The 9,772-nt window shown below is 40.8% G+C and overlaps 1 long non-coding RNA gene across 2 annotated transcripts; it reads right to left on the bottom strand.

Annotated features, from left to right (window-relative positions):
• Positions 1–6,354: 6,354 nt before the first annotated feature.
• Positions 6,355–9,379, bottom strand: LOC105357813. 2 transcript variants are annotated; one of them, XR_002872809.1, is made up of 3 exons: positions 8,084–9,379; positions 7,846–7,983; positions 6,355–7,698 (listed from the first exon to the last, which is right to left on the bottom strand). It is a non-coding gene; the product is annotated as an uncharacterized LOC105357813 (long non-coding RNA). The 2 variants fall into 2 exon arrangements; XR_002872810.1 differs by lacking the exon at positions 6,355–7,698 and having other exon boundaries at positions 7,715–7,983; positions 8,084–8,363; positions 8,991–9,379.
• Positions 9,380–9,772: the final 393 nt, after the last annotated feature.

Below are 9,772 nucleotides of genomic sequence, written 5' to 3'. Positions count from 1 at the left end.
ACCTGATCACATTTGTTTATTGTATTTCTAAACTACAGTCATGAATAAAGAAATTTATTAAGCAAACAAGTAAACAAAAACAAAAAAAAGAAAATTTCAAGTAAAAAGATCCTAAAAATCTGTTTCTAAAGAGAATAATTACAACTATAAATAAACAATAAACTGTATAGTTAATAATAAAGACAAGCAATAATTTGGAAATTCTTATTACAGTGAAAAAACAATAGAGAAATTTACTTAATTTAATTAAAATTAGATTAACACCATTTATGAAGTATATAACTGAGATTTAACATAATAAAGAAAAGTGAAAAAAATTAATGATCTTTGGAATGCAAACATTTTTCACGACAATCTGCAAAGATTTTAATGCTGTCTTCTAGTTCTGTGTCTTCTTGATTTGATTGATTTTTTTATTTTGGTTGGAACTTCCGGTTCCGGGTTACGGGCAGGGCGCGTGGCGTGCCTCTCTGTGGATACAACTATCTTTAAATTACTTAAAAAGTTGATTTTCTCCAAAAAGAGAGCTGACCATGCCCCCTAAGAAAACCCAGGAATATGAAGAGCTCAAAAAGGCTATTGATAGCATTCAAGAAACGATTAATTCTTTTATGGATCAGGTGTCGGCTAAGCTAACGCCGCTAATGGAAATGATGGAAGAGTTCCGAAGATTTCGAGCTCAAAACGAACAACGAGAAAACCGGGTCGACATTCTGGAGAAACGACTGGACGATGTGGAACAGCAAGTAAGGATGAATAATGTCATTCTCACTGGATTACCATCAAGCCTCGAACGAAGCTGAACGAAGCAGGAGCAAGCACTGCTGATGCTAATGCTAGCGCTAGCGTAGCTAGCAGTGCCAATACGGAGCGCGGTGGAGAGACTCTGGAACATCAAATACATTCATTTCTCACATTAAAAGGATTTCCCTGGATCTCAATACCATGGAGACCTGCCACCTGCTCCCCAGGAGAAAGGAGATGGATAAACCAGCGATCCTCATCAAAAACACAAGCTAGCTCTGATGAACCTAAGGAAGAACCTGAAAGGTTTGGCTGCTTATCTGAATGACCATCTGACCAGAAGGAATGCTGAAATCTCCAAACATGCACGGCTTCTCAGGAAGAGTAAGCAGATTGAGAACACTTGGGTTAAAGGCTGCAGGATTTACGTCAAACCACTCGGTCCACCGGACCGGTCCAAGGTTCTGGTTGTGAACACCATGAAGGACTTTGAGAAGTGCCTTATCACAGTCGTCTGAAACAACATGGAGTAAATCAAAGAGCCAAATAATTTCAAGAAATATGACACCTGGATTCATCACTTTCTCCATACGTCTGACGTCACCTGAATAACAGCAGAGATTTCTGACCTGCAGACAACTTGACCTCAACTTTCACCGCAGCTGATATCAGCTGAAGAAGGATATGGACCTGAATCTAATGTCTGCAGACATAACATCCAAGAGAATAGAAACTGTTTTGAACCCAGAACGACAGCTGTTTTTTCAGCAGAAGAAGAAATACCAACCTTGGATAATCGACGGATTATGGAGCCTTTTATTTTTATTTTTTGTTTTTTATTTTTTATTTTTCTCCCTTACAGCATTACCTTATTAAATATATAAAAAAAAGAATACAAAAAAAAGAAAATGAAAAAAAAAGAAAGTAAAACAAATCATTAATCACTTATTGAAAAAGGTTAAATTGATCGATGTTTAATGATATTACTTCACTTGCTCCAAAAAAATTGATAAATTGATTCAAAAATCTTTCCTAATGTAACGTAATTTTGCACATGTTTTTAACTTTTGATACTTGATGAAAGTTTACTATGAAAATCTCTATTGTTTCTACTTGATTGCTTGAAATAAACCATTTCACATCAAATCAATATCAAATCAAATATTTGAAATGGTTTATTTCAAGCAATCAAGTAGAAACAATACACAAAAGCAATATAATTTTCAGTTAAACATTCATACAGTAACTAATCAAACTTAGGATAATTAGACATATTAATAAATATTGCTTGAAAGGGAGTGGGAGGAAGTGAACTTATATAATCCCACCCCGTTATACTGTAACCATTTTATTACATGATTTATCAATATCCGGTTCCTAGTTTTTATCAGACCGAATTAAGTATCATAAAGTATCAATAAAGCACATGACAAAGATGAATTACTTAATTATTATGTAGAAAAATCGAAATCAATATGGCAAATCAGTTATCTAAAATTTATGCAGATTGTGTTATTATAAGTCATTCATATGACTTATATATTCATATATATATATACATACACACACACACATATATATATATATGTATGTGTGTATATATATATATATATATATATATATATATATATATATATATATATATATATATATATATATATATATATATATATATATATATATATATATACACACACACACACACACATATTGTAGAAAATGTATGTTTTAATATCTTATTCTTCATTATGTTATAGCTTTATCTTTAGTGTGAAGTGAACTCATTTTGAACTCAACAGGACTTATTCTCCAGTGACCTTCACTTGTGCTTTGTAGCTGCAGCAGCAACTAGGACTTCTTTGTGCAAATCTAGGAGTTTCCAGAGACGCAATAAATATGTCATGGACTACATTTCTACTATCTGGGTTGAACACCTTATCCTTGGGAAAGTGTTCAGATTCGTGTTCTCATGTGGAGGATGAAGCTGACCTCTGATCTCGTGCCGGCAATGGAGTGTTCGTTTGGCTGGTATGATTTACTTTGGACCAGAGGAGGACTCCTTTTGATCATGGATTGTGTGCGCCGGTGAAATGCCCCCAGTCCTGGAAAGGCGGAGCGGATCCGGAGTTGGCAGCCTTCAGCTATTGGCCGGTGTAAGCACGAGGGCTATCAGCTGACGAATCAGAGCGACCAGGGGCGGAGGACCAGCGACCATGATCTTTCCGGAAGGCGGAGATTCAAACACATCTTAAAAAGACTGTTTTCAAACTCTTCCATTGTTCTTAGGAAAATCTACGAGTAATTCGCATGTAACTTGTGCGTCAGTAGATCTTTACTTGAGAATCCAGATATATCTGCATTAATGTTTTAATCTGTGCTTTAGAACTATTGTCAGGGAAATAAACTCTGTGTATTTTTAAACCGGTTGAATCCTTGTTTGTTTTACCACTCTCGACTATTGAACACGCATGGATGGAAAGAACTCAAAAACGGACGATCTCTTTCCTTCAATATACACACATATATATATTTTTTGTATTTTTTTCTTTTTTTTTAAATAATAAGGTAATGCTGTAAGGGAGAATAAAAAGGGTCCACAATCTGTCGATTGTCCAAGGTTGGCATTTATTCTGCTGAATAGCTGCTGTCCTTCTGGGTTCAAAACAGTTTCTAGTCTCTTCCATGTTATGTCTGCAGACATTAGATTCAGGTCCATATCCTTCTTCAGCTGATATCAGCTCGGTGAAAGTTGAGGTCAAGTTGTCTGCAGGTCAGAAATCTCTGCTTATTCAGGTGACGTCAGACGTATGGAGAAAGTGATGAATCCAGGTGTCATATTTCTTGAAATTATTTGGCTCTTTGATTTACTCCATGTTGTTTCAGACGACTGTGATAAGGCACTTCTCAAAGTCCTTCATGGTGTTCACAACCAGAACCTTGGACCGGTCCGATGGACCGAGTGGTTTGACATAAATCCTGCAGCCTTTAACCCAAGTGTTCTCAATCTGCTTACGCTTCCTGTGAAGCCGTGCATGTTTGGAGATTTCAGCATTCCTTCTGGTCAGATGGTCGTTCAGATAAGCAGCCGAACCTTTCAGGTGTTTCCTTTGGGTCATCAAAGCTAGCTTGTGTTTTTGATGAGGATCGCTGGTTTATCCGTCTCCTTTCTCCTGGGGAGCAGGTGGCAGGTCTCCATGGTATTGAGGGACATCCCTTTAGATGTGGGAAATGAATGTATTTGCTGATCCAGAGATTCTGCACCGCGCTCCGTTTAGCACTGCTAGCTACGCTAGCGCTAGCATTAGCATTAGCAGTGCTAGCTCCTGCTTCGTTCAGCTTCATTCGAGGCTTTATCGGTAATCCAGTGAGAATGACATTATTCATCCTTACTTCCTGTTCCACATCGTCCAGTCGTTTCTCCAGAATGTCGACCCGGTATTCTCGTTGCTCGTTTTGAGCCCGAAATCTTCGGAACTCTTCCATCATTTCCCAAAGTGGCGTTAGCTTAGCCAACACCTGATCCATAAAAGAATTAAGCGTTTCTTGAATATCATCAAGGGTCTTTTTGAGGTCTTCATATTACTGGGTTTTCTTAGGGGCCATGGTCAGCTCTCTTTTTGGAGAAAATCAACTTATTACGTCATTTGAAGATAGTTGTATCCGCAGAGAGCCGCGACCACGCGTCTTGCCGTGACCCGGAACCAAAGATTTTTTCAAAGATTTTTTCAATAAAAACTGGGAAAGATTTAAATAAATTCACAGATTTTTTCAGGTTAAGACAAAGAAAAAAACACATTTTTATTTAAAGTACAGACCAAAAGTTTGGACACACCTTCTCATTCAAAGAGTTTTCTTTATTTTCATGACTATGAAAATTGTAGATTCACACTGAAGGCATCAAAACTATGAATGAACACATGTGGAATTCTATCCATAACAAAAAAGTGTGAAACAACTGAGAATATGTCATATTGTAGGTTCTTCATAGTAGCCACCTTTTGCTTTGATTACTGCTTTGCACACTTTTGGCATTCTCTGGATGAGCTTCAAAAATGTTGAGAAATGCAGAAATGTGTGCTGCAGATCCCATGTTTGCCACTAGAGGGCAGCACAGCAGCTTCAGTCTTTGTCACTAGCCGCGTTTACATGGGCAAAATATCTTGATGGGATCAATGGTCGGGTTAAAATTCACCCGTGCACATGGGCCCAGAAAACCTTTTTCCGATTAGAACAAACGTTCCCATGGGTCACAGTTTCGGTCGGAATAAATCATTTGGGCATGCGCAGTACTGTTGAAAATCCCGGAAAGGAAGTGTCCCGTTGTAAACAACCCTTTGCTGTCACATACATTTATGCAGTAGCTCGGTAATATACGAGACGATCTTCCAAACTTGCTTTTATTAATGTTATGAATATTATGAAGCGTCTATTCGCTCATCGTTTTATATTTAATCCGTGTGGTCAGTGCTTTTTTGTGCAAAAACGGAGCTTGAAGCCAAGGTTAGGACAGGCTATAAACACGGGCTAACAACATTAGCTTGGCTGCACGTAAATGTTTTGAATAACATCAGCCTTTATTTTGTCGGGACACAACTGGAAACACAAATCCACGTGATCGTTTGGACAGTTTCTAAGGACTGAGCGGCATTTCTGCTTTGAAGCTCACACACCGACCCAAATGTGTGAGCTGACGGGCCGAGCTCTGCTCGGTTCTCGTGAGTCCTGCAGCCGCTAACCCAGAGCGGCGGGTCGGCTCAAAGTCCGAATTCTCACACATAACAACACAACAAAACGCACATGTAACAAAGCACCCCCCCCCCCCCCCCCAAACACATTAATAAATCCTGCTGCTTTGCTCAGAGAGGTTCACTCGGTCTACTGGCACCAGAGCCCAAACACAGAGCTCGGGTGCCGGGTCCAGACCTCAGTGGGCACGCAGCGCTCCTCCCCGGCAGCCCCTTCGTGAGGGGTGTAAGAGAGGCAGAGAGCCAGCGGGGCGAGAGCGGAGCGGCGCTTTTCAGGGGGCCGCCGCAGAACAGCTGATTGGTCCCGTATGCGCTCCAAAGCTTTCTCTCAGCGAAACACCGTCTATGAATGACGTAAACCAGAGCAGAAGTGACACACGATCGGAATGAGCGTTTACATGAACCACAATTGGATAAACGATCGGTATAACCCACCTATCTCGATCGGAAAGAAAGTTTGATCCGAAAGAGTCTGACCGGGGCAGAGTATTCCGAACGGCGCGTTTACATGACGCATTTTCTTTCTGATCAGGCGTTCATTCCGATTACTTTTGCCCATGGAAACGCGGCTACTGTTGCTGTGTGAGCCTGAAGGAGCTTCAAAGTGAACTAGCTGCAGCTTGGTCCAGACAAAGCTCCACATTCACACACAGATGTGATCCTGAAGAAGTCTGAACAGAACATTTCAGGAGAACTCTTCAGTCCAGAACATGAGCCTGCATTGTTCCTGAAACTGGGATCAGAGTTCTGCTCTCTGCTCCAACAGAACCACCTTCATGAGCTCCTGGTTTCTTCTGGATCCTCCAACATTCAGACGCTCTCTGACTGAGTTCATGTCTGCACAGAAACCTTCAGGATTCTCTTCTTCCACACGTCTTTCACTCTGAAACTCTCTTCTGAATGTGGATCATCTCAGTCAGACGTTCAGCAGCATCAGAGCCGTGCATGTGCTCCTCCTCATGAGTCCTGAAGCTGCACCGTCAGCTGCAGAGCTTCAGAGCTGCTTCCTTCTCAGACTTTCCACTTTCTTTGGCTCTCTGGCTCTGATGCTGCTGCTGCTGCAGAAAAACCAGCAGCTGCAGAAAAACTCTGCAGAGACTCACAGAGAGAGGATGGAGGCAGCAGATGAAGCTGCTGCAGACTGACAGCTGATGGAACTGAAGCACTTTCTCCATTCTAGTTCCAGATGTTCTACAGAATCCATCAGAGGTTGAAAGTCTTCCTCAGTACTCGAGTACTTTAGTTCAGCAGCTCCTCTTTTCCTCTAAGGTGAAGCTTCATGTGGACGACTTCTTCTTCTCCTCTCCTCTTTTCTGGAGCTTGGGCTCCATGCAGTCTGATCAGCACTGATTTTAGCGCCGCCCACCGCTCAAATGGCGCTGCAGGACCTCAGATGGCGTCTGTGCCATTGACTTAACATTGAAAGTGGCCACGCCCACCGCTCAAATGGCGTTGGAGGACCTCAGATGGCGTCTGTGCCATTGACCTAACATTGAAAGTGGCCACGCCCACCGCTCAAATGGCGCTTCAGGACCTCAGATGGCGTCTGTGCCACTGACTTAACATTGAAAGTGGCCACGCCCACCGCTCAAATGGCGCCGCAGGACCTCAGATGGCGTCTGTGCCATTGACTTAACATTGAAAGTGGCCACGCCCACCGCTCAAATGGCGCTGCAGGACCTCAGATGGCGTCTGTGCCATTGACTTAACATTGAAAGTGGCCACGCCCACCGCTCAAATGGCGTTGGAGGACCTCAGATGGCGTCTGTACCATTGACTTAACACTGAAAGTGATTAGATCAACAACGTGTCCCCCGCGGTCCTCTGAGGTGGCTGTGTCACTCCGGGCTGCTCGCCCATGTCAGCGGGGGTCAGCGGGGGTCAGGAAGCTGCTCAGCCTCCAGCTTAGCAACCGAGAACGGGAGGAATGTAAACAGAGACGGCGGGGGACGCGTTGTTGATCTAATCTAATATGTTTGATATAATCTATTCTATTTTTTAATTGTTAATACACATGATTTATAATAAAGGTGCTCAATAGCCCCGGCCATATGTCTGCATTTAAAGCACAAAGAGATTATTTCTTATTAAAATGCAGGAAAAAACAGACTTTTTTCTAAATCTAAACATAAACAACAACAAATATAAACAGAGTTTTCTGCATCTCTTCCTCACAGGGCATCTTCATCACCAGCAACAATTTTTCTCCCTGTAGAAGCAGAATTTAGAAGATCAAGCAGCTTTTTTATTTCTAAAAGTGTAAATAATGTTTAAGGTCACCAACTTCATGCTGATAGAAACAGGAAATGACATCATCCACATGAGAAGATGATGAAGAGTGAAAGAGTGACAGTACTTGTTCTAGTTCTCTGGTCCTCGTTCCCTTTGGTTCTCCTCCTGGACATGTAGACCAGAGCAGCAACCACACCCAGAAACATCAACACCACCTTCATCACGGCTCCAACCATGATGATGAAGTTGTGACCAGAAAGATCTGCAGACAACAGATTTACCAGCATCAACTCCAATATTTGTAAATGGCTTTGACTTTCACAATTTGTCTTAGTTGTTGAAAATAATAGAAACAGTTTTACCTGAAGAGTCCAGAACATAGACAGCATCTGTCTTCACCTCCTCATCCTCCACAAACTGACAGATGAACGTTTGGTTGTTTCCCAGTCAGAACAGAAACACAGTCTGGTTGTCCTCTAAACTCCAAGCCAACTCCGTCACCAGACAGCTGAGATCCCGTCTCATTCATCCAGATGAAGCTGTTGTGTCTACAGGGAATAGTTGGATCAAATCTACTCAGTGAACACTGGAATGGGACACTTCCACTTCCTCTGGGAGGAACGTCTGCTGGATCTTTACAAACTGAAGGAAAACACAAACAGAAAAGAGGTTTTTCCATGAAAACCTTTGGTCCTGACAGTGACCACATGTACCTGCTGACCGTTTTCTAAAGAAAGAGCTGATTTGACCATTTTAGAAACTATTCAGAGAAATGTTTTCATTTGGTTCAACAAACAGAAATAGTCTGGATTTTGGAGTTTCAGAGTAAACTATTACAGAGGATGATGGAGTCTCATCATTTTCTGACAACTTTCAACAAACATTATTATAGAAATGATCTAAAACTATATCAAATGAACCACAGAAATGTTTTCTGCATGAAGCTGAAACTTTGTTGTCAGCTCTTTCTTTGTCTTTCTAGTCCTGATTCTCCGGGTCTGTCTGGTCTAACTCCTATCATTCTTAGAATTAGAAAAGCCCAGAAGCTCTGGATTTGTGAGATAAATCCCCCCCTCATCTGAGATGAAAACTGATTAGTTCTGACTCTGAACGTAAATAAAGGAATAATATTGAATCTATTGTAGAATCTGAAGGTTTAGATGAAAAACTCCAAACGTCAGAGTCTCTTCAGGGTTTGAGCTGTTTCTGAAAAAGATCAGAATGTTGACAACCATGAAGTCACAGAATTATTCATGTCAGAATACTCACTGCTCAAAGTATTAAGATACGCCTCAAACGCGTTCTTGTTCCTGAGCCCACAGAGACATGGAGCAGCATCTTCATCAGAGATGTTTGTGATGAGCAGAGAGCAGTCAGTGCTCACATTCAGCCTGGAAGCTCTAAGTTAACTCTGGACAACACTTCCTTTGTGGACTTCTGGTCTCAGTGCTTCATCTGGATCTTTCTGGTTCAGCCATGTAACATCAGAGCACGAGGAAGAGGAGGATGTAGTTCTACAAGGACGTCATCTCCAGCTCTGTGATGAAGATGTTCAGTTTGTTCACTGATGTCTGCAGGAGAGAAAAGAAGAAAAAGTTGAACCTTTAACATAACAGTCACTAACAAAATCACTGAAGAAATACAAGAAGATGATTATATCTGCAAAGTTTTGTTTTGAAGGTAATTTTATTAAAAGATCAAATATATTAATGTTAAAAAATATTTTTTCATAACTGACATCAAAGTCTGGATTTTTAGATAAATTTAAAAGTGACATTAATTCAATTCAGTCTTTTAATATGAAATTGTTCTTTCATTTCTGTTTTTCAGTCGTGGTTTGATTTCCTCTTCAATGATGAATAAAGATAAAACTGAAAATGAAGACTTTGCTTCTATTTTTGTGACATTAAACCATTAAAGAGACAGACAGTTTTGAAATTCCTCAAGGGAGTTTTTTTCCTCTTTCTTTAGAAACAGATCTTTTCCTCAGATCCATTCAAGAAGGTTTTCTTCATTCTAATGTGAACAGAATGAGTCAAAAAGTGTTTTTA

The sequence above is a fragment of the Oryzias latipes genome, chromosome 3 (genome assembly GCF_002234675.1).
Source record: "Oryzias latipes chromosome 3, ASM223467v1".
In the NCBI taxonomy this organism is placed as follows: Eukaryota; Metazoa; Chordata; class Actinopteri; order Beloniformes; family Adrianichthyidae; genus Oryzias; species Oryzias latipes.
Note: the sequence above shows the minus strand (reverse complement) of the source record. Positions and strands in the feature narration are given on the sequence as shown.